Source organism: Protopterus annectens, chromosome 14.part0, assembly GCF_019279795.1.
Source record: "Protopterus annectens isolate FY-2018-M chromosome 14.part0, PAN1.0, whole genome shotgun sequence".
In the NCBI taxonomy this organism is placed as follows: Eukaryota; Metazoa; Chordata; order Ceratodontiformes; family Protopteridae; genus Protopterus; species Protopterus annectens.
The window spans coordinates 775241467-775265330 of record NC_056748.1 but is presented as its reverse complement, the minus strand read 5'-3'; the positions used below and the strand labels follow the sequence as shown (position 1 = coordinate 775265330).

General features: G+C 39.4%; 1 protein-coding gene across 2 annotated transcripts in view; it reads right to left on the bottom strand.

Moving 5' to 3' along the window:
• Nucleotides 1-23864, bottom strand: part of PARG (poly(ADP-ribose) glycohydrolase) — a 2766579-nt gene that overhangs the window by 187957 nt on the left and 2554758 nt on the right. The gene's annotated exons all lie outside the window — the stretch shown is intronic.

The window sequence follows — 23864 nt, the reverse complement described above, 5'->3', positions numbered from 1 at the left end:
TATTACTCAAGTACTAAAGACTTTCCTTGATGGGTCCTTCTTGGACTGTATCTGAAATAACTAGAATCTAGATGACTGTACAAGCACAGAGTGCAGACAGCTGAGTCCTTTAAGTAATGATTCCAGAAAAGTAGTCCAATTCCCAGAGTCACTGCTGTGAAAACAGAGCTTGGAGAAATTATGCAAAGAAGTCCAAGTGACAGTATGACAAATGTCTGCTATGGTGGCATCCTTGATGTAAGCACTGGAGGCAGCCAATCCTCAGACACCTTCAGGTTCATCCCAAGATAGGTCTACCCTTGTGAAAGGCATGTTAAATACATATAAGGTCCAAAAGCCCCAAGGTTCAACTAGCAGAAATGATGGCCACCAAAGAACATGGTTTAAGATAGGACCTTCAAAGCCACTATCATAAGCTCAGGCAGCTAACTGGTAAGCCTATCAACCATGATGTTTAAGGCTCATGGTGAGAAACGGTTCTGAAAAACAGGAGACAAATGCCGCACTCCATTACGACAACATAGCCAGCTAGTTCTGGGCCACAATCCTGCATTCTGCAAGGTAACAATATTCCAAACTAGCAGACATATTCATCCTCATCATACAGTAACTGATGCCCACATCATAAAAGTGTCTCAGATACATCAAGACAACCTGCAAACTAAATGACCAAAGACACGCAGGGTGTTGCTTCACCACAGCTGAGAACCATTGCTACTTAGAAACATGGGTCTGCTAATACAAAGTCTTTCTAGCAAAGTCAATCACCTCTGAGATTCCAACCAGCAACCAAAAGCCTAGATTTGAGAAAGACCTATTTACCATCTCAAAACTGTTATACATCCTTGGTTTGGACAATAAGAATTTCCATAATAAACAAAAAGTTTACAGCATGACAACATACCCTTATTGACCACCAAGAAGAGATGACAAGATATGAATTCTGCAACAAGGCATGGAATGAGTGCAAACATCAGGCATGCAGACAAAAGCATTCTGTGTCACAGGTGAGAGAACACATCTTTTATTACACTGCTAAACTGGCCAGAAGATGGGAATACACACTTTCTACCAAGTGGCAAACAGATCTCTAGTCATGCTTCACTTCCAAAAAAATATAACCAGATAGAGCCTTTGAATGCACAACTAAAGGAAAATGCTTGCAGGTTGTGTCCGCTTGTTCATATCCACAGGGAAGTGGACTGTTGAGATAAGTGTCACTTGCACAGGTGGTATGACCCTGTAACCCCTTGCCTGTTAAGGTTTGACAAGATGGACTATTTGTTTGACTGGATGAAGACAGACCCCAGACACAGCTGTTTCTCCAATACCTTCTGAGTAAAGAAAATGGTTTTAAGCTCCAGACAGTTGATGATCAGCCCCCTCTCCAAAACAGACCACACTCTGTGCATCATTTGGAAGTCTAGTTGAGTGCCCCACCCCCATAAATGATGAGATTCATGAACTGCTCTAAAGCTAAGGTTATCACCTCAGGGGGGCCCTCCAAGTAGACAGTAGTCTAACACGTGATGCTGCATGCTTACGTGGCACTCTGGGAAAATGGCTAATGCTAATGAGCAACAGGCATCTCCTGGAAATATCTGTGGCTTTCAAGTTGCATCGCTGAACAACTGACAAAGTAAAATTTTATTGTACCCGGCCAATCTGCATGCTATCAAAAGGCGATGGTCACCCATTAACTCCTAGGGGAGTTCTTGCAATGCTAAGCCCAGTGAAGTCATGTGTGTGTGTGTGTGTGTGTGTGTGTCCTTAGTGGCATAAATGAGGTTGCACAAATGTGTCTGTGTGTACGTTCATGAGTATCTGCCTACTTGGATAGTCGCACCAGGGCAGTTAGTTAGGGAATAGTGAGTGCGTGTGTATGTGTGTTTGTATGCGCAAGCGTGTCTGTCTGTCTTGTCTGTGTGCCTGCCAGTGTGGTTATGCATAGCTGACAGAGAATGCCAAGACTCTTTGTTTAAACAAAATAAGCAAGCCTCGGAGTACTTCCCAAACTGTTGAAACACAAATATGGTGCTTGAATCGAACCAAACAGCATCAAAAAATAAGTGCAGTGCAGCAGAAGATAAATACAAAAAGATTTTAATTAAAGCGCTTTTCGTCTGCTACTAATGGCAAACTTCTTCAGAATAAAAACATATTCTAATCATACCCATTTTATACAAAACACATAATTGGTTAATAACCCAATTAAATACTCATTAAACATTTAAAAAGACAATGGTAAAAAATGAAAAACTTTGTTTTAAAAGTCCTTTTTACATTGACATTCAAGAAAATATGTAATCAACAAGATATAAAATTTACTACTCAAATATGTTATTAATTCTTTGAGTAAAGTGTTTCTGTAATGTTAAACAGTCTATCTCTTTAGGCTTAACATACTGAGGAGGCAGCCTATAGAACATGCTTCATTTAAACCAGGGGGATGGTAAGATTCCAACCTGATTTGCCAATAAAGTTCCAAAACTAATAGTTTTAGTGAAGCCGGACCCCCTCTACTGTCATTGCAAACCTGGTCAATTCCTATAAATTTAAATTGGTGGTTAGGATATTCTGAGACATGTTTGGCCAATGCATTAGTGAGCTTACATTTCCTAATAGCATACTGATGTTCGTAGATTCTTTCTTTAAATTTACGTTCAGTTTTACCTACGTAGTGGGCAGTGCAATTTTGACATTGGGCTAAATATACTATCAATTTTGAATTACATGTGAATCTATGTTTAAGTTTGAATTCACCCTTATTGATGTTGAATCTATTAGATTCCGTAATATATCTACAATAATTACAATTGTGACATCTAAACATCCCTGGAGTTCTGACTAGTAAATGTTTCATTTCAAACCAAGATTTTAGGTTCCTCCCTTTTTTGTAAGTCACTAAAGGTGTAGTACCTAACTTGGTGGATACTGTCGAGTCCACACCAAATAACTGCCAATTTTTCTGGATGATAGACCACAAAGAATTACTGTCCACTGCAAACGTAGTGATGAATCTAGGAGTGTCAGTCAAGTCTACCCTTCTGAAGTCCACTTGTTCACTTTTATTTGTTTGAGGGCAAATGAGATATAGTTTAAAATTTTAAACTGTAAATAAACTGCACCTGATCGAAAGAAACTAGCTTTAGTGTTTTGTATCTGCTATAGTAATTTTTATTTGGATGGGAATAGTTCAGCCACTATAAAGCAGATTTGCACAGCTTTTTTTGTTTTTTCTTCTTGCATTGCAGCTTGCGAGTGCAAAAAAGCATTCTCAGTTAATTAGTTAATTATTCCAGCTGAAAGGAGAGAATTGTTTCTGTTCTGTTTTTTTCCCCACCTGAAAAGAGAAAGAATGAGAGATGCTGTTTTTGCTCTGTCAGTGAACTGTTACACTTTGCCAAACAAAACAGAGAAACTTGGAGACTGGTGTAGACCAGCAAGAATATGGGTCTGCATGTAGTGGCTCTTCAAGAGATGAGTGAGGCTACTCATCAACACTTAAGTCTCCAGAAACAGATGCATACGCTAGCCACTGCACTGAGTACATCACCACTAAAGTAAAGATTTTTCTCCTGCACCATCTTTACTCTATCCCCTACATCTTCCTTCAGCGGCCTGCAGTCCTGATCCGTGCAACAGCCTAACAAGAATAGCAAACAGTCTCTGCAGTATGCTAACCCTGTGGTGACCCAGCGTGAACACCCTACAATCAATTTCCCCTACGTGGGTATTTCCCCTAAAGAATACCTGGAGATACTTTATGATAGCAAACAGTCTCTGCAGTATCCTAACCCTGTGGTGACTCAGCATGAACACCCTACAATCAATTTCCCCTACGTGGGTATTTCCCCTAAAGAATACCTGGAGATATTTTATGATAGCAAACAGTCTCTGCTGTATCCTAACCCTGTGGAGACCCAGCATGAACACCCTACAATCAATATCCCCTACGTGGGTATTTCCCCTAAAGAATACCTGGAGATACTTTACGTATGTGTAGCCAAGTGAAATATATATTGTATTTAATACCTGTATTGCTACTCCTGTCCTGGCTGTAAGCTAGCACCTTCTCTGGACTGTTCCTTGGTGTCTGCCTCTTTTCTATATATCCCTCTCTCTCTCTTCCTGAATTAATCAACCAGCCCTCTCCAGCTCTCTGACAACAGTGCCTTTCCTCTGCACCTATCTTTGGTACCCCCTCCCTTCATCTGCACTCCTCTACTTTGGGTGCCTGGCACCTGGTTTGGTACTCTAAACTTCTGCTGTACATCACTACTGACCTATCCTGTCTCTTTCTCCCTGCACCTCTGCCTTTCTGCCTTCTTTTACTCTTACTTTGTCTAACTTTCTTGGCTTTCCTGATTGTTTCTAGTAGCTTAGTGTTTTAGGGGTGCATGCCCCGCTACGCTCGGGCTCTCTTTGCTCCCCTACCCCCATTCCAACCCACTCCTACATCAATTACACTTATACTCTCCATTCCCTCCCCTTCCTGCCTGCTCAGCCTCTCACAACACACTTCCTACCAGTACTCCTCCCCCATTCACCTCACTTCCATCCCTCCCCTTCCTGCCAGCCCAGCCTCTCACAACACACCTCTTGCCAGAACTCCTCCCCAACTCACCTCACTTCCTTCCTCCACTTCAGTTTTAGTCCCCATACTAACTCTCTCTCATCCCCCAACAATGCAACTTTTCCTTTCTTTTGCCATTCCACTACTCTTTTACCTATCAGCCTTAACCTCATTTCACTCATACCTCCCCAACCCACTTAAAGGTTCCCCGACCTCTACAGCCCACACTAATCTCTTCATTACTTCCTACTCAGCTATCTATCCATCACTTTTTAGAATCTCCTCCTCTACATTTCACAAATTTAACCTCCTTTCCAATCATACAAATACCCTCAAACCTAAACCTAAACTCATCTTCCTCCACTTAACTTATACTCCACTCACTCACCTTACAAATAAACTTCTAGTCTCTGGTGACATCCACCCTAACCCAGGCCCTCAGTCACTTCATCATTCCTCCAATACTACCCCTTCTGCTCTCACCTGTAACCATACCCAGTGTGACTTACAACACCTACACATAAACATCTGTCCATATATTCTATAAATATTCAAAGTCTAACAAACAAGATCTCAGAACTACATTCCTGGATAGCCCATACAAACCCTAACATCCTTGCCTTGTCCGAAACTTGGCTCAAGTCCCACATCACTAACAGTGAAATACTGCCACCAGGTTTCAACATCTATTGTGCTGATAGATCCCCTAAAAAAGGTGGCGGTGTAGCCATACTCTACTCAGACAGCCTAAACCTGTCTTATATCACTATCCCCATCCCCAATTTCTATCCTGCTGAACTTCTCATCCTAACCTGCCATCTCAACCCACACAAGAAATTTGCTGTCACTTCTATCTACATCCCCCTGGGAATAATATACCCACCCTAGAAAATATCCTATCCTGGTTTAGTCACAACTTAGACTATGAAACCCTCATTCTTGGTGATGTCAATATAGACCGGTCCAAACTTACTACTGACTCACCACAATCCAGCATCAACTTACATGGTTTCCATCAACTAATTACATCCCCCACCCATTTCAATAACGACTTATCTTCCAGCTCCACCACTGACTAGATACTCACCAACTCTCCTCACCTCCACCATAGCCCATGTACCCTACCTGACTCCTTAAGTGATCACCTCCCAGACACACAAACCACACCTATTTAGAGATTGCCGTAAGCTCTCTAACTTTAATAACACCCAGTTTAATTCCATGCTATGCAGTACTGATTGGTCCATCCTTAAGCATATCCCTCTTGATGATGCTGTCATTAAATTCAACATTTTCCTGGATACCCTTAATTCCCTTGCTCCCTCCAGGAAAATCAGAATTAAATCAAGCCATGCTCCATGGCTCTCTAAAGATACTAGAGCACCAATGCATACCAGGGATAGCACCTGGAAATTATGGCTTAAAACCAGGCATACTCCCCCCATCTACTTAAATACAAAACATTACGTAACCTAGTTAAGAAATTGGTCACCAAAGACAAGACCTCTTACTACGACTCTCCTCAACTGGACAACAGGTCCAACCCGTGCAACTTCTGGACTACAATTAACAAAATACTTTACCCTGGCAAGCCTTCTTGCCCCTCACCCTTCCCCAGCAAATCTCCTCCTGAAATTACTACCCTACTCAACAAACACTTCATTGACACCATCCAAAACCTTACACCCTCAAATACTAGTGCTGAAACTATCAATACTACCAACAACCCTCACAGCCAGAATCTCTTCTCATTTAAACCTGTGTCAACTTCCTACATCAAATCCCTTCTTCTTAAGTTTAAACCATGCTCTCCCTCTACCAATAACCTACCTCCTACATTTCTCAAACTCGCTGCTGAATCTATAGCCTATCCTATATCCATTCTTATTAACAGATCTATACAAGAGGCTACAGTTCCTACTATCTGGAAATCCTTCTATACTATCCCACTGTATAAAGGTGGCAACTCCACTGCTCCATCTAACTATCGTCTCATTGCTATTCTTTCTCCCATCTCCAAGTTGCTCGAAAAATGCATACATTCACAACTTCTCAACCATCTCCTCCAACACAACCTTCTCACTCTCACTCAGCATGGTTTCCGTCCCCACCACAGCACATCCACCCCCCTCCTCTCTTTCACTCATACCACAGCCAATGCCTTTGATAACAATCAGCTAATATCCTGCCACTTCCTTAACCTTTCCAAAGCCTTTGACACACTCTCTCACCCTATACTACTTTCTAAATTATCTAACCTCAACCTGTCTTCTTCCCCCCTTGCTTGGTTCTCCAGCTATCTCTCAGGTAGGCAGCAATCTGTCAAATGGCTCTCCTCCTGCTCTCCCTTTATATCTGTTCCAACAGGTGTTCCTCAAGCCTCTATCTTGGGTCCCCTCTTATTTAATATCTTTACAAACAAATTATTCATTTCTTGCAGACAATCTTCTCTTATACAATATGCAGATGACTCTACACTCATCTCAATCTCCAGTAGTATCACAGACCTTCTCACCTTTACTCAAAACTCCTTTCTATCCACAGAGAAATGGCTATCCGAAATTCTGCTTATCCTTAACCATAAAAAGACCAAGCTCCTGCTCTTTCTCCCCCGCTATTTTTCCATTCACAAATCTACATTTACCATAACATCCTCTAACAACACAATCATAAAACCTGAACCACACACTAAACTGTTAGGCGTCATTATAGATGATGAGCTCAAATTTAACTTACACTTACTGGAAGGAATAAAAAAGACAAACCAGAAACTTGGCTTGCTCTATCGTAACAAAAGATTTCTTACTCCAAATGCTAGACTCTTCCTAGCTCAGTCCTTCCTCCTGCCCACACTTCTCTACGCAGCCCCAATACTAACCAATATGCAAGCTACTACCATGAACAAACTGCAACAAACTTACCATAAAATTGCAAGATTCATTACTACCTCCCCCTACAACTCTCATCACAGCCTTACCTTGAACTCATTACAATGGTTCGAATTCCCTCAACTACTGCTACTTTCTCAATTTCAGGTTATTCACTCCATTCTATACAGGCCTTCATCCTGTCCAGCTCTCCCTACTCTTGTATCTACCTATACCCCTTCTAGAACCCTCCGCACCTCTAACCAACAACTTCTGAATGTAGACCATCCAAAGAAGAACACAGGCAAACTGCAATATAACTGCTCTATAGCCCACACTTGGAACAAACTTCCTCTGAACATCCGCTCCATCATACACCCTGCACACTTTAAAAAGGAACTCAAACATTATCTTCTCAACACTAAATCATGTCTCTGCTTAGAGCCTACCTAATATATGTCCCCCTTTTATACAAATGGTGCTTCCTTCCTCTGAACTCCTGAAAGCACCTATACCTTCCTACAAAGCCTATGCAATGAATTCTGATTCACTTGTATATCTCTTATTTGATCACTTGTATACAACTTGTTTTTGTATATATATATATATATATATATATATATATATATATATATATATATATATATAAACACATTAGGGGTTCATATACTCATTTCTTTGAGAAAACCCTCTTGCTGTAATTTGAATATGTTTGAGTCATAATTTGTATTAACATGTTATGGAGTTATAATTGGTTATGGTACTTTCTATGTTTTGTTACCTATGTTATCCTAATTGTTTTTGTAATTGGAGCTTTTCTCTTCGCGTCTCCACTGAAAACGGGCTCCTGTCCAGCTGGACCAACCCGGTTAACAAATGTCAAATAAATAAATAAAAAAATAAACACAGTAAAGATGTAGACATCAAAGCCTATCTTACTGTCTTTGAAAGGTTTGCCATCCAGAACTGGTCTCAGTTTGAGAAGGTTAAAATTTTATTTTAACATACACAGGGTAAGCAATTAAAGCACATAACAAGGAAGGTACTGACGCTAAGGAAGGTCAAAAAAGCAAAGAACTGCTAGCTAGGTTATACTAAACATAGGGAACATAAGCAATGATGTTTGTAACTGGATGTGTAAGTAACATTGCAACAGCACAAATATCTTACCTAGAGTATATTTTAAACTTATGGTTAGAACCACGAAAGCACAGGAAAATTAAAATGATCGACATTATAGCACTTGACACACAAAAAGGCACCCCCGATGCATGTAACTGACCTGAGTACTGATAAACCGGATGTACTAAGTGAAATGTTAACAGCCAATAAAGCACTGTAAAACTGAATAACCTACGCCTGTAAATATCAATTTGCAGATGTGTGTCAGTTAGCACAGAGGATTAAGGCTATGAGCTGTTTCCTGTGGCAGACAGTCTAATTCCTTCAGTCTTTATTTGCCTACTGTGTGATCTTGAGAACTACACTGTCCTTTGGAAAATCAGACTAGGCTCTTCAATGGTCTCCTGGACCGCATGCCTAGTAATCACCTATGAACCTATGACCATCATCATAACCTTTGACTGTTATGATTTCCAAAATATGGTTTCAATGTAAAGGTAAAACTACCTCATTAACTGGGTTCAGCATCTATCACTTGTGCAGATACTCTGAAGAAGGCAGGGGTATAACCATGCCCATCTACAATTCTATTACCTCTTGTCATGATTCCAATTTTGAACTCTTAAAACTCCTAGAAACAAACAAACAAATCAGATTATCACATTACTGCCAGCTACAGATCTCCACTCTGTCTCCTAATGATCATAACATCTATCTAAACAAGCTGGAGAATATACCCGTTAAATTTAACTGTAACATCCTTGGAGACAATTCTGTCTATAACAGATATGCGCAGTGATTCCCACAATGAGTAAATGCCAACACCCTGGACCAAATTGACTTCTCCAATAGAAAATGTTCTAATCTCCTTGTCCTTGTTCTTGCAAACATCACCAGTGTCTGCTCTGAACAGTCAGTCACCACCTTCATGATAAAATTTGAACAAGCAGTCACTTTCTCCTTAAAATGAAACCTATGTCACTAACAACACTATTGCGTTCAGGGACTTCTTCATAGAGAACCTTTTATTAGTCTCTGAATACCTAATGAAGTTCAATAGTTCATCGCACCATGACAACCCTGCTACCAAGAGAACCATATATACCACCAACGTCTACTCCAATGTAGTTCCCATATAGAAGCATCCATCTCTGTTCATCATAAGCAAGATGGCAAATTAAAAAAAAAAAACTTTATGGAGGAACTGGAAAATAAACAGCTATACAATAAAAGAGAGAGAAAAAAAATTCTTGCCTTAAGCAACAACTTCCACTAAGGATAATCATGGAAGCTTCTTTAATTACAGGAAACAACTTGGAAGTAACACCCAGTATTGTACAGAACTTGTCTCTAATGCATTACCTACTCTTACTTTCACAACATGGTTAGCATACCTGCAGACTTTTATGTACCCCCTTCCTCCCATATAATTACTTCTGAACAGGTCCTAGTTGCATCCACTTAAGTCATGAATACTACTTTTGTGGGCCCTAAAAATATAGCAGATTATGCCCTAGCCAACACTACACACAGGCTAACTGAACCTCTCCTCAACCTATTCAGTTTCAGTCTCTCCACCGAATATGTTCCTGAAGCATAAAGAGCAGCCAGTGTGGTGCCCCTCCACCACAGCGGCGCTACCAGAGACCTAGGTAACAACAGCCTGATTATGCTTTCCAGTTTTATCTGTAAGGTTCTGGAATATTATAACCGAGCTCATGAATAACGATAGTCAAAGTCTACAGTCAATAAAACACTAACTGGATACCAATGCCAGCGGGTTATTCAAATGAGTGAAAACGCACAGTCCGTACCTAAAAGATCAAATGGTTTAATTTTAAAAAGCAAAAACAAGCTTTTCGTTGGACACAGCTCCAACTTCTTCAGAAAAACGGTTAAAACAGTGTCTTTTGATGTCCTACAAGATAGTCAATTTGTCCACATCACCTACCTGGATATTGCTAAAGCCTAAAACACCATTTGGCACTTTGGTATTGTTGCTCCACCTAAACAATGACCTCTACATGTCCTGCTGGAGATCACTTACCTCTTGTGACCTGCTGTTTAGCAAACTACTAGATGACAATTTTTGCAGTAGGAGAGTTAGTGGTACTTTGTCTTCAAAACTACGTGCTGATAGTGATGTCAAGTATGTCACGATGGACTCTTTCATCTTCAATATGTATATATTTTTTTATGTTAAAGCTGACATCAAAAGTCTAATCCTAATCAAGTTTGCTGAAGGCTCTGGGGTTGTTGTTGCTATAAACTCTTCTGCAAACATCTGTATCCTGCAAGTAAGGCTTAATCATACTATTACTTGATGTGAGGGATAATGGGCTTAAGCCTAACATGAATAAAGTGTATCACAGAACTTTTTCAAAATAAGAACCCCAGTGTCTATGAAACCTTCTCAATTTTTTAACCTCTTTATTAAATCACAACTGAAATAACACAGACACACAAACATTAAGAGAGAAAAGAAAGGAAAGCAAACCATAGTATTTCTCATTGCTTTCATGATGCATATATATTCCTTTTAACAATAAGCTTACTCCAGCATTACATAAATTCCTCAATTCTTGCCATCCCTTAAACCTCACTTATCCTCCTGAATATTATTCTGTATGGATTGTACCGACTGGCTAGACAGAGGGACCGAGCTAGTAAAGATGTGCAGCAGGTAAGGGTGATAAAGGATAATGAGGGAAATGTACTCACAAGCGAGAAGAGTGCTTTGAGCAGATGGAAATAGTACTTTGAGAGGCTGATGAATGAAGAGAATGACAGGGAGAGAAGGTTGCGGATAATGAATCATGAAGTACAGTGGATTAGCAAGGAGGAAGTAAGGATAGCTATGAAGAGGATGAAGAATGGAAAGGCTGTTGGTCCAGATGACATACCTGTGGAAGCATGGAGGTGTTTAGGTGAAATGGCAGTGGGTTTTTTAACTAGATTGTTTAATGAAATCTTGGAAAGTGAGAGGATGCCTGAGGAATGGAGAAAAAGTGTTTTGGTACTGATTTTTAGAATAAGGGTGATGTGCAGAGCTGTAGTAACTACAGAGGGATTAAATTGATCAGTCACAGCATGAAGTTATGAGAAAGAGTAGTGGAAGCTATGTTAAGAAAGGAGGTGATGATTAGTGATCAGCAGTATGGTTTCATGCCAGGAAAGAGCACTACAGATGCGATGTTTGCTTTGAGAGTGTTGATAGAGAAGTACAGAGAAGGTCAGAAGGAGTTGCATTGTGTCTTTGTGAATTTAGAGAAAGCATATGACAGGGTGCCTAGAGAGGAGTTGTGATATTGTATGAGGAAGTCAGTAGTGTCACAGAAGTATGTAAGAGTGGTACAGGATATGTACGAGGGTAGTGTGACAGCTGTGAGGTCTGCGGTGGGAGTGACGGATGCGTTTAAGGTGGAGGTGGGATTTCATCAAGGATCAGCTCTGAGCCCTTTCTTATTTGTAATGGTGATGGACAGGTTAACAGACGAGATCAGACAGGAGTCCCCGTGGACTATGATGTTTGCAGATGACATTGTGATCTGTAGTGAGAGTAGGGAACATGTGGAGGAGACCCTGGAGAGGTGGAGATATGCTCTAGAGAGAAGAGGAATGAAGGTCAGCAGGACTAAGACAGAATATATGTGTGTGAACGAGAGGGAGGATAGAGGAATGGTGAGGATGCAGGGAGTAGAGGTGGCGAAGGTGGATGAGTTTAAATACTTGGGATCAACAGTTCAGAGTAATGGTGAGTGTGGAAGAGAGGTGAAGAAGAGAGTACAGGCAGGATGGAGTGGGTGGAGAAGAGTGTCAGGAGTGATTTGTGACAGACGAGTACCAGTAAGAGTGAAAGGTACGGTCTACAAGAGGGTAGTGAGACCAGCTATGTTATATACGTTGGAGACAGTGGCACTGACAAAAAAGCAGGAGTCAGAGCTTAACGTGGCAGAGCTGAAGATGTTAAGATTTGCACTGGGTGTGACGAGGATGGACAGGATTAGGAATAAGTATATTAGGGGGTCAGCTCAGGTTGGAAGGTTTGGAGACAAAGCCAGAGAGGCAAAATTACGTTGGTCTGGCCATGTGCTGAGGAGGGATGCAGAGTATATTGGGAAAAAGTTGCTAAGGGTGAAGCTGCCAGGTAACAGGAAAAGAGGAAGGCCTAAGATAAGGTTTATGGATGTGGTGAGAGAGGACATGCAGGTGGTTGGTGTGACAGAGCAAGATGCAGAGGACAGGAAGAAATGGAAACAGTTGATCTGCTGTGGCGATCCGTGACAGGAGCAGCCGAAGGAAGAAGATGGATTGTTTCTGCAAATTTTATTTACTTCTATATAATCATCTCTTTCCCATTTCTATAGATTGTACCTCTGGTTCTTTTATCTCCTTTACAGTAGTCAGTATTCAGGACTTCAGCAACATTTGGCTTAGATTTTGACTTCCATTTTCTAGTAATTGCTTTTTTGGCATCCAACTGCATTAAACTTACCAGCTCAAAATAATCATTTCTTTAGTTATAACCATTTGCTTCCCCAATATTTCTGATAACTACTCTGTACCAAGTTTTTAAAATATGTCATCTCTATCTCCTTCTGATCACGTCTACTACATTTGCTACAACACAAGGAAAATACTCTGAAGTATAATATACCTACGAGAACACGTCCATGCAAAAATTCCAAATTTTCTGGTCTTTATTGAATAATTGGGAGCCATACAGATGTCCTACCACTATTTTCTTGTAAATTGCTTTTCCAGTCTCTCTTTGCAATCTTTCTTAACCTCATCTGACTGATGCATTTAAGTGCAATTCCAGTCACTTCCTTATGTGCAGTATCACCCAATCTCACCTCTGTGCACAGTGTACTTTTCTTTTCATGTGTTAAATTATCTAGTAGTCAATGTTGTCCAATGTGATAAAGTGTACAAGCATGTGCAACAGCTACTTATTTAGTTTTGTACTATAGCTATTGTTTATTCTTTAATACCTATCACATCTGTCTTTTCGTGTTTGTTTGCTCCTGTAAAAGAGCTGACACTCGAAATTTCGTTTAGGTAGCACTTCTGTTTCCTAAACGACAATAATGTTTCTTTGAAACTTTGAATCTTATAGTTATCATTCAATATTTTATATGCCCTACTAATCATTCCATTTTGACAGCAGCTTCTGTTCTAGACACTTAACTTAAAAAATCAACCAGAGATGGTCTTTCATTTAGCACCCTCTATCCATTTATCTTTACTACATTATGACCCACTGGTGAGGAAGACAGTCTAACCTGCAGTCCAAATATCCGCTTAGATTCACCCCATTTCTTACCTTTCCCTCCCTAGTTATTTGCTTTTAATAACCTGGTTCCTTTCCTACTTTTTCCAATAGATTCTAGCCCCCTCTTGCCTGTTTTCTATACCCTTACTTAACACTCCTCTCTACTAATAAAATCTTTCTCCATGTCTATGTTTTCACAATATTTTTGTCTACCGTATAAATATATTTTGTTGAGGTTGTTATACAACTTAAGGGTCTGCAGCCAAAATCCTACTCTTTCTTTCTTTCTTGAAGTACCCCTTGTTTATCAACATTCCTCTCCACTTTGATTTATAACCTGTATCCCTTCAAATCAGATAATCCTAAAGCACCTTGTCCTATGAGGAGAATCAACTTATCCCACTTAACTCTTGCCTCTTCCCCTCACAGATAAATTCATTCAACTTTATTAATTATCCACAACTTCTCTTCTGGTTGACAAAAATATGCCTGAACTGTACATAAAACTGGAAGGACAAAAAACATCAACACTTCTTGTATCCTACTATCCACATCCATACCAACAGCTTTCAGTTTCTCAGTTTTTTTATGGTTTAGTCTTTCCTCCCATCTCCTCAGCTGCCATAACAGAATCCATTTTAATTCACACAACTAAATACCTCATCTTATCATGTCCCCATAAAAATGGTTGCTGAACCAACTCATGTGTGGCTACATAGCATCACTATTACCTTTATTTTGCCTTCATTTACTTTAAGATGAAACTGTTTCAAAATGCTCTACAACACTGAAACGTTCTTTTCAGGAGTTAACAAGTCAAAATAATATCTACAAATAAAAGTACGTTTTCTTGATTATCACACCAGTTGCATCCTTGAATCTCACTTTTTTGCTAATGATCCTAAATATAAAGCAAATAAAGGGAAAGAGGACATCCCTTAAAGGTTCTTCTGGTCAAACTTGGCTTGTCGGAGTGAAACCCTCCCACTTTAATTCTCAGTTCATCCTCCTTTTAAACTTTCTAAAAGGAACTCATAAAATCCCATCTGACTCTATCAAATGCTTTCTCTGAATTAAGAACCAGCAATAACAGTGGAGTTTTCTTGCATTCTGCTTCCCACTAGATTATAACTGTTCTGATAACACTGTCAAACGTTTGTTTCCCTCCACAAAATTACACAAATCCATTTATATCACTTTTGGAAACACCTCTGCCACAGTCTTATCTAGTACAGATATAAACTTAAAACTGAAACTGATCCATATGAAGCTGGTCTGAAGGGTTCTTACCCTCCTCTTTGAGCAATACAGCCACCACAGGTCTCTTCTAAGATGCTGGTACTATCCCCCCATTACAATGCTGTCAAACAAAAGCTTCCAGATTGTTATCACTTTCTTCTCTCCTAACTTCCACAGAAATACCATTTGTTTCTTAAAAATTCCCTGTTGACTGATTATTCATCACCATCTGCATTTCATCTTTTCCTATCCTACTGACTCTTGAGCTTCATCTTCCGCTAATCTTGGCAGAGTTAAGTACTCCACTTTTAAATTTGTGCTTTTTTTGGGTTTACTCCGTCCTCTGCTTTATACAAATGTTCCTAGAATTTATGCAATATCTCTAATACTAGTACAGAATGTCTGGTTCTTTTTTTCATAGGCTTGTTATGTTTGGCAAGAATCTTTTCTACTTTCTGATTTATAAAAAAAAAATGGAGAAATTATTATATTTTTAAGCACATATAAAATGATCAGTATACTTTTACATCCCCCATCAGCCCAAGATAACATTTCACTGTACATTGGCTTCAATTTCCTTTACCCATTTTGTACATGAGGTTGAGGTGTCATGTCAACAGTAACCATCACCTACAGCCAATGTTTACAATGCTGTGTGGCTAGTATCCAGCTTCTATTTTGTTACAGTATAAACTCCAGCTATATTACACACAAGAAAAAGTGCATTCTAATTTTAATGTCACTAGCATAAACAGAAGTCAATGATAAGACTACTCCCACCTCACATTTAAAATACCTGTGTATACTTTACAGAGCTACTTTACACTATCACAAGCAGTTTACTACAAGATATGTATTATACACATATTACTAAGATAAAAAAAAATTACATTTTTACTCAAAGTTACATCTTTAGCCACTTCACTGTACCACTAAACATTAACGACAAAGTGGGAATTATGTTTTAAAATGTAACAAGTGGATAGTGCAGAAGAATCAGGAACTATAAAAGCACTGCCAACTGCTAGTGAGAGCTAGGGAGCCAATCAAATACTGAATAAATCCAAAACGCACTCCATTTAAACTCCAGTAATAGAATTTCATGCATGGACATCAAGACCAAGTTACTTTATTTGAAAATTTAGCACTTTTGTTCACAAACCGGAACTTCCTCAAAATCTAAACTTCCCTACAAATTACTTCCTTTTATACACCTTTGTCTTAAAGGCATATTATGTATAAGCATTTAAACTGCCTTAACCAAATTAATTAAATGCATAAATATATATTTAACAAGCAACCTGGAAAATTATTTAAAAAATTCACAAATATAAAAACATTAATAAAATAATTATACATAAAAGTGTTAAATGTGAAACATTAATTATGCTTTAAACTTCTCTTACAAATGTAACAGTCAGTGAATTTCCAGTCTTTTTGGTTACTTCTTCTTGCAGAAGCCCATTTGCAGGTCAAAACTGTAACTTATGCAAATGATGCTTTACATTCCCTCCATTTACTTTACTTTTTCCTGTTATTTCTTGTTATTGCTTTATTGTTATTTATTGTGATAAGAACTTTTATGCTCTGGAGTTATCAAACAATAACTGCTTCACAACAACCTTTCTAAACGTGTACATACAGACCAGATACCCGCTAATTTTCCCTTTAGTGCTGAACAATCGCACCTTTTCTTGCTCGGTTATATTTACCTTCTTATGCAATACTTTAACCTTTAACAACCCCTCTAAATATTTTCTGTTACTACTTTCTCATATATCTTTCTCTTTTATTAATACCATATTTAAACTCTTTTTTCATTTTATCCTACTCCCTAACTAGCTATCTCTTTTGGCGAAACTTCTGTCTCCCTTGATAACTCTGAAAATATTTCCACTACCCATTCCTTAAACTGCTTTCTCTTTAACAAATAAGAAAGTACCATTGTCTCATTTTTACTTCACCACCCTGCATCTTTATCTCAGTCTTTATGGGTACATAATCAGAAATAGTTATTTGATGTGTTTCAAAGATTTCAGTTAAATACCCATGCTTCTGTGAAATATGACTTCTATTCACACAAGTCCAGTTATTCTACACCTTAGGAGATAATATGCAAATTCAGTCTTGAGTTCTTGCTTTTCATTTTCCACTCCAAATATTTTCATACATTTCTTCAGAAATATACCCTCTATTGTTATATTTTCCCTTCTAGGTTCCCTTATTACAACTTTGGTATTGCAAATCAAGTTACACTCCCCAACCATAAATAATATTCCCTGCTGAAATCCAATTAATTCTTCAAAAATTCTTTTAAACTTCGTAAGACTAGTTTTACATGGAATATAAATACATGACAGTGTCATCCACCTGTCCTATCAATAACCCCTTAGTATCACAAATCTATTATTACTGTCTTTCTTTTCTTCTTTCTCACAAATAATATTAATCTAATCATTCTCCTTTGCTGATTATCCATTCACAAACACTTATTTGCCAAATATACATGTTCACTTTAATCCAAATGTGTCCCCAGTAACATTGCTACTTGCACCATACACTTCTTAAAACAATTCAGTACTCTTTGTGTTTTATCTATAACTGCAATGCCATTTTCATTTCATAGTAATATTGACAAGGCAGTCATTTTAATAAAAAGCTATTACTTTCACATGCTCTGCATGACAGGTTTTTGAATAAATGTTTCCAACTCATAACTTGCATGTACATTATAATGACTGTTAGGCCAGTTGTGTATACAGTTGCTGCTTTTCACCTCTGTGTGAACTTACATCATTTCCTTAAACGTAAGACATCATCTTGCCTCAATAAAAACACTTAAACAAGAGTGAACTAATACATTTTATTATCACAACCCCTTTTAACTCACAGCAATCACTCATTATATACAATTTCCAAAAATGGAACTTACCTCTCCAAATAGGAGCAGTTGCTCCAAAACGACAGCCACACCCACAAGACTTAGCTAAAGTTAGGTTTAATCACTCTGTAAGTGCTCCTGCATATACATCATTTGTTCTTGTCCTATCTCTATTTCACTCTCAGATGTGAAAAACAACTTGCATGCTCTCAGTTAACTGATTTGTAGCCTTAAGAAAAAAAGCACTGACTACCCTTACATGGATAAAATAACATGTGAACAGTTGCATTTAATATCAAAGAACTAAGGCTGCTAGGAATGAAATCATTTGCAAAATTATTCACTTTTCTGTGCGTCAAACTTTCACTTATTTTCACCAAACTATTTGCCAGTTACCCTTTAAACACTGATTATGGTATTTCTTAAAGAAATGCCTCACAACACTTTTTTGTCATTTCATTATTAATGGCCTGCAGTTGAAAGTAACCTCCGACTGCAGGCACTTGCAGATGTAAAAAAAAAAAAAAATAGCTGCAGTAGACTCCCTCTTATCCGGCTTCTCATTAACCAGCCTCCCCTTTAACCAGCCATCAAATTCCTGCTGTAGCCCTAGCAAAAGACAACAAAGAACACCACCACTTCAGCTTCCTCTGGGCTAAATAAGGACAAACATTTGAGTTTCTGACTTTATATTTATTAGAAAAATGCATACTAACACAAATTCTGTTATTCTAGCTGATTTATAACCTATAAATGCTGTTTTGTATGCGTTTTCTGATTAACCAGCTATTCGTTTATCCAGCCTAAGGTCTGGTCCCAGCGAGACCAGATAAGATGGAGTCTACTGTAATAGCTTCACAAACCCAAGAAACAGCTCTTTTCAAATGATAAAACTACCTTATTCATGTTTTTCAGTTTCTAGCGTGTTTGCTTAGAAACTAAAATTACCCTTTTTTGCAGTGTTAAGAATATTAGTCTATAACTTCACTTGTATAAAACAGGAGAAATTATTATATTTTAATGCACATATATGATCAGTACATTTTCTTACTTTCCACACAGGGCAAGATCACATTGTACTGCTTAGTGGCATTAGCACCAACTCCCTTTACCCATTTTGTACATGGGGTCAGGGTGACGCATCAAAAGTAACGAAAGCCTACAGCCAATGTTCACACTACTGGGTGGTTGCTATCCAGCTTTTATTTTGTTAGACTATAACTCTGGAAAAATTACAGACATGAAAAAGGGCCTCTTACTTTTATATCACTAGCATAAACAGCAGTCCCTGATGAGACTACTCTCACCTCAAATTGAAAATACCTCTCTGCATGTTTATATAGAACTACTTGACATTATAACATGCATTTTACTTCAAGAAATGTGTTATACAATATGTATTATTAAAAAACAAAAAACATTTTAATTACAGTTACACAATTAGTTCATCCATCGTACTTCTAAACATAAAACCACTGATTCACTAAACATAAATCCACTAATCCATCAAATTACAGATCTATAGTTATTCTCTCACCACTCTCTGAAATACCAGAAAAATGCATATACAATCAACTTGTTAACTAACAGACAAAAACCTTCTGACACCTACTTAACATGGCTTTAGGGAAAACTATAGTGCAACCACCATCCTTCTGTCTTTCACACATACTGGTGAAGAGGCCAGAGACAAAAAAAAAAAACGACTGCTCTCATATGTCTGTTCCTCGACCTCTCAAAAGCATATGACACAGTCTCACGCTCTATACTACTAACTAAATTAGCTGATATCAACCGCTCTTCCTCTGCTACTCTCTGGTTCTGAAACTACCTTTCTAATAGGCTATGGTCAAGTCAGATGGCTTTCCACCTGCTCCCCTTTCTTACCCATCCAGACTGGGGTCCCCAGGGCTTCATTCTGGGACCTCTTCTCTTCAGCACCTTCACAAACAATCTCCACTCTTCCTGTTCCACCCCCTTCCTGATACAATATGCAGATGACACTACCCTTATCTCCAGCTCTGATGACATTTCTCACCTCCACTCTATTACTCAAACCACATTTCACAATGCTGAACACTGGCTAACTGATAACCACCTCATCCTAATCCCCTCAAAAAACAAACTCCTTCTTTTCTTCTCTAAATCCCTCTCCCACCTTAAATCCACCTTTACCACCTCATCACATGAGAATACCCTTATAAAAGCTGACTCTCACGCTAAACTTCTTGGTATTATAATTGCTGTCCAGCTAAAAGTTTACCCCCATATACAACACTGTATTAAAAAGACAAATCAAAAAAATGGGTCTACTCTACAGAAACAAACCATTCCTAGATTCTAGCTCCAAACCCTCTCTTGCACAGGCCTTCCTCCTACCCTGTCTTCTGTACCACCTTCCCTATACTCACATTTCTACAATCAACTTTAGCAATCAAACTGGAACAAACCTATAACGTACCTGATTTGTCAGCAATCAACCATACAAATCCCATCAGTGCCTCATTTTAAAACAGCTTCAATGGCTTGAGCTCACCCAACAACTTCTTTCCCAACTACAGTTGACTCATAACCCTACTAAACAGCCCCTTAGCCTTTCCATCTCTCTCCTCTCTCATCTCCCTCTACACCCCCTCTCGAACTCTAAACAGCTCTAATCAACACCTGCTTAATATTTATACAACCAACAAAAACATCCTTGTTTTCCCGCCTTTACTGAACTAGAATAGTCCAGTCTTCAGATTTTGCTGATCCCTAGGCTGTGTCACAGTTCCTGTGTTGTCCATATCCTTATTTGGATAAGAAGAAGCTTCTTTGTTCACCAGTGGGAATGGGGAGCACTGACCAGCCTATCTGTCCCTAAAGGAGTGGTTCCAGCCCAGCAACTTGTAGTTTATTGGCCGTTTTGGGCCATTTCCTAGCTCTTTTCAACCCCCTGCTATAAAGCCCGCTTTAGCACGCTTTTGTGCTTGTATACGACTCAGCACAGCACCTTGTGGTGTCCTGCAGAGTTCTACAAGCAGCAGAGAGTGAAAGAGTGACTTTCCTTTGATTTATAAGTATTTTTCTGGCTTTCTTTTTTGACTGCTGTATTTCGACTGTATTTCGCCTAAAAGCATTTTCATATTACTAAACTAGCTCCGCAAGTTGATCTACTGTATTTGTGTTTGCTTCTGAACTGTTTGCACTTTAAAAAGTTTGTTTTTTGCTTAATTTAACTGTTAGGCTAACACACTCAAGTGCGCTAGCCGATTTAAAGCATTTACTGTTTGTTACTGTATCTTTTTGTCTGAAACAAAAAAACAAAAAATATCCTTGTTTTCCCGCCTTTACTGAACTAGAATAGTCTAGTCTTCAGATTGTGCTGATCCCTGGGCTGTGTCATAGTTCCTGTGTTGTTCATATCCTTATTTGGATGAGAGGAAGCTTCTTTGTTCACCAGTGGGAGTGGGGAGCACTGAGCAGCCTATTTGTCCCTAAAGGAGTGGTTCCAGCCCAGCAACTTGTAGTTTATTGGCCGTTTTGGGCCATTTCCTAGCTCTTTTCAACCCCCTGCTATAAAGCCCGCTTTTGTGCTTGGATACGACTCAGCACAGCTCCTTGTGGTGTCCTGCAGAGTTCTACAAGCAGCAGAGAGTGAAAGAGTGACTTTCCTTTGATTTATAAGTATTTTTCTGGCGTTCTTTTTTGACTGCTGTATTTCAAATGTATTTCGCCTATAAGCATTTTCATATTACGAAACTAACTCTCCAAGTTGATCTACTGTATTAGTGTTTGCTACTGAACTGTTTGCACTTTAAAAAGTTTGTTTTTTGCTTAATTTAACGGTTAGGCTAACACACTCAAGTGCGCTAGCCGATTTAAAGCATTTACTGTTTGTTACTGTATCTTTTTGTCTGTTTAAAACAAAAAAAAACAAAAAACCCCAAAAAATATCCTTGTTTTCCCGCCTTTACTGAACTAGAATAGTCCAGTCTTCAGATTTTGCTGATCCCTGGGCTGTATCATAATTCCTGTGTTGTCCATATCCTTATTTGGATAGGAGGAAGCTTCTTTATTCACCAGTGGGAGTGGGGAGCACTGAGCAGCCTATTTGTCCCTAAAGGAGTGGTTCCAGCCCAGCAACTTGTAGTTTATTGGCCATTTTGGGCCATTTCCAAGCTCTTTTCAACCCCCTGCTATAAAGCCCGCCTTAGCGCAAAGTTGCTCATAGAGCAGCATCGGTTAATCAAGTTTAAACCATTTCTGGCTCTGCAAAGTCTGCTCTTCAATTTTTCCCTTAGAACTGCTCTACTTGCAATCTAAACAGTCTATTCTTTATCTGAAAAGCCCAGCACTTGCTCCTAAAGCATTTTTATACAGGTAAAGCACTCTTAAACAAAAAGAAAGTACTTCATTCACCTAAATCCCCTTGAGTACCCATTTCCCTATAGGTCCTTTCTGACTCAGTTACACAGCAATCCTTTACACTATTCTAGCATGTCGAAGGGTCCGTTGCTGGCATCATCTCCTGTTCAGCTGGTGAATCTGGGAATCTTGAGGCAATGTTACAATTGCCTCATGTACACAGACAACCCTCTCCTCCTTCCAACAAATACAAATATATGTGAGAGATGCAACTATATAGCCAAACTGGAGGTTGAGCTCTCTCAACTCAGTACTGGCAAAACCAGTCAGGAGGAGAAGGTAACCACGCACACCACAAACCCAGTCTCACATAGACCTATCACAACTGCAACCAAACACATAAACACACAAAAACATACTCGGAGGCTCTGATTAAAAATCTACCAAAACAACAGAGGCCTCCAAAGCAGACACCCAAGCGACCACTACCTCAAGACATAGCACGTGCAACACATAGTTCACAAAGTCAGTGTGCTAAACAGTCACAGCCCTTAAGGCCAAACAACATGCCAGATACACTTGTAATAGGTGACTCCATAGTCAGACACACTGACGTCCCGCTCACCAGAATGAACAAGGAAAAGGTTACAGTAAGCTGCCTGTCGGGCGCTAGAATCCGCCACATAACACAAGCACTCAGGTCACTCCAAAGCAAGTACAAATATGACTCAGTCATTGTCCATGCCGGTGTAAATGACCTGAGACGTACCTCCCTGTGAAAAGAGACATAGAGGAGCTCTCTGATTATGTAGCCCAGGCCGGTATGACCCTGACCCTAAGCAGCATCTTACCCTCACCAAGAATGATGCCACAGTACAAAGACAAAATGATCAGCTTTAACAATTGGCTTAATTACTGGTGTCATTCTAAGGGGATCCAATGTCTGTCTGCTTGGGATGACATGCTTGACAAACCATGCTGCTTCGCAAGGGATGGCTTGCACCTGTCACCCCTGGGCTTCCGGATATTGGCCAAGGCTCTTGCCACCCCCACAGCGCCTTTTTTAGGCAAGGCTCAAAAGACAAACCCACCTCCCTAGAAAACACAAGTGAAAAAAAACTAAGGGTAATGCTGCCCAATGCCAGAAGTCTAAACCTCAAGATGCATGCTCTCGAAGCCCTCCTCAGTATGGAGAACATCAATGTCTGTGCAGTGACTGAAACCTGGTTCAAGGCTCCTGAGAGCACCCCAGCACTACCAGGTTTTACCTCATATCATGCTTTCCGGCCCAAAACTTGGACCGAACCACAAAAGGAGGAGGAGTATCCATATTCATCAAAGATACCCACACCTCCAGGTTAGTGGCAACGCACAAAGCATCGGAGACCATCCAGGTGCAACTAACCATAGGCAAAACTGCCCTACAATTTGTAGCATGCTACAGACCACCCTCTCAAACTCAGGAACCCCACTCAGCCTTCCTGAAGACACTGGAGAGTATGAATGTCTCTCCAAATACCATCATATTGGGAGACTTCAACTAGCCAAACATAGACT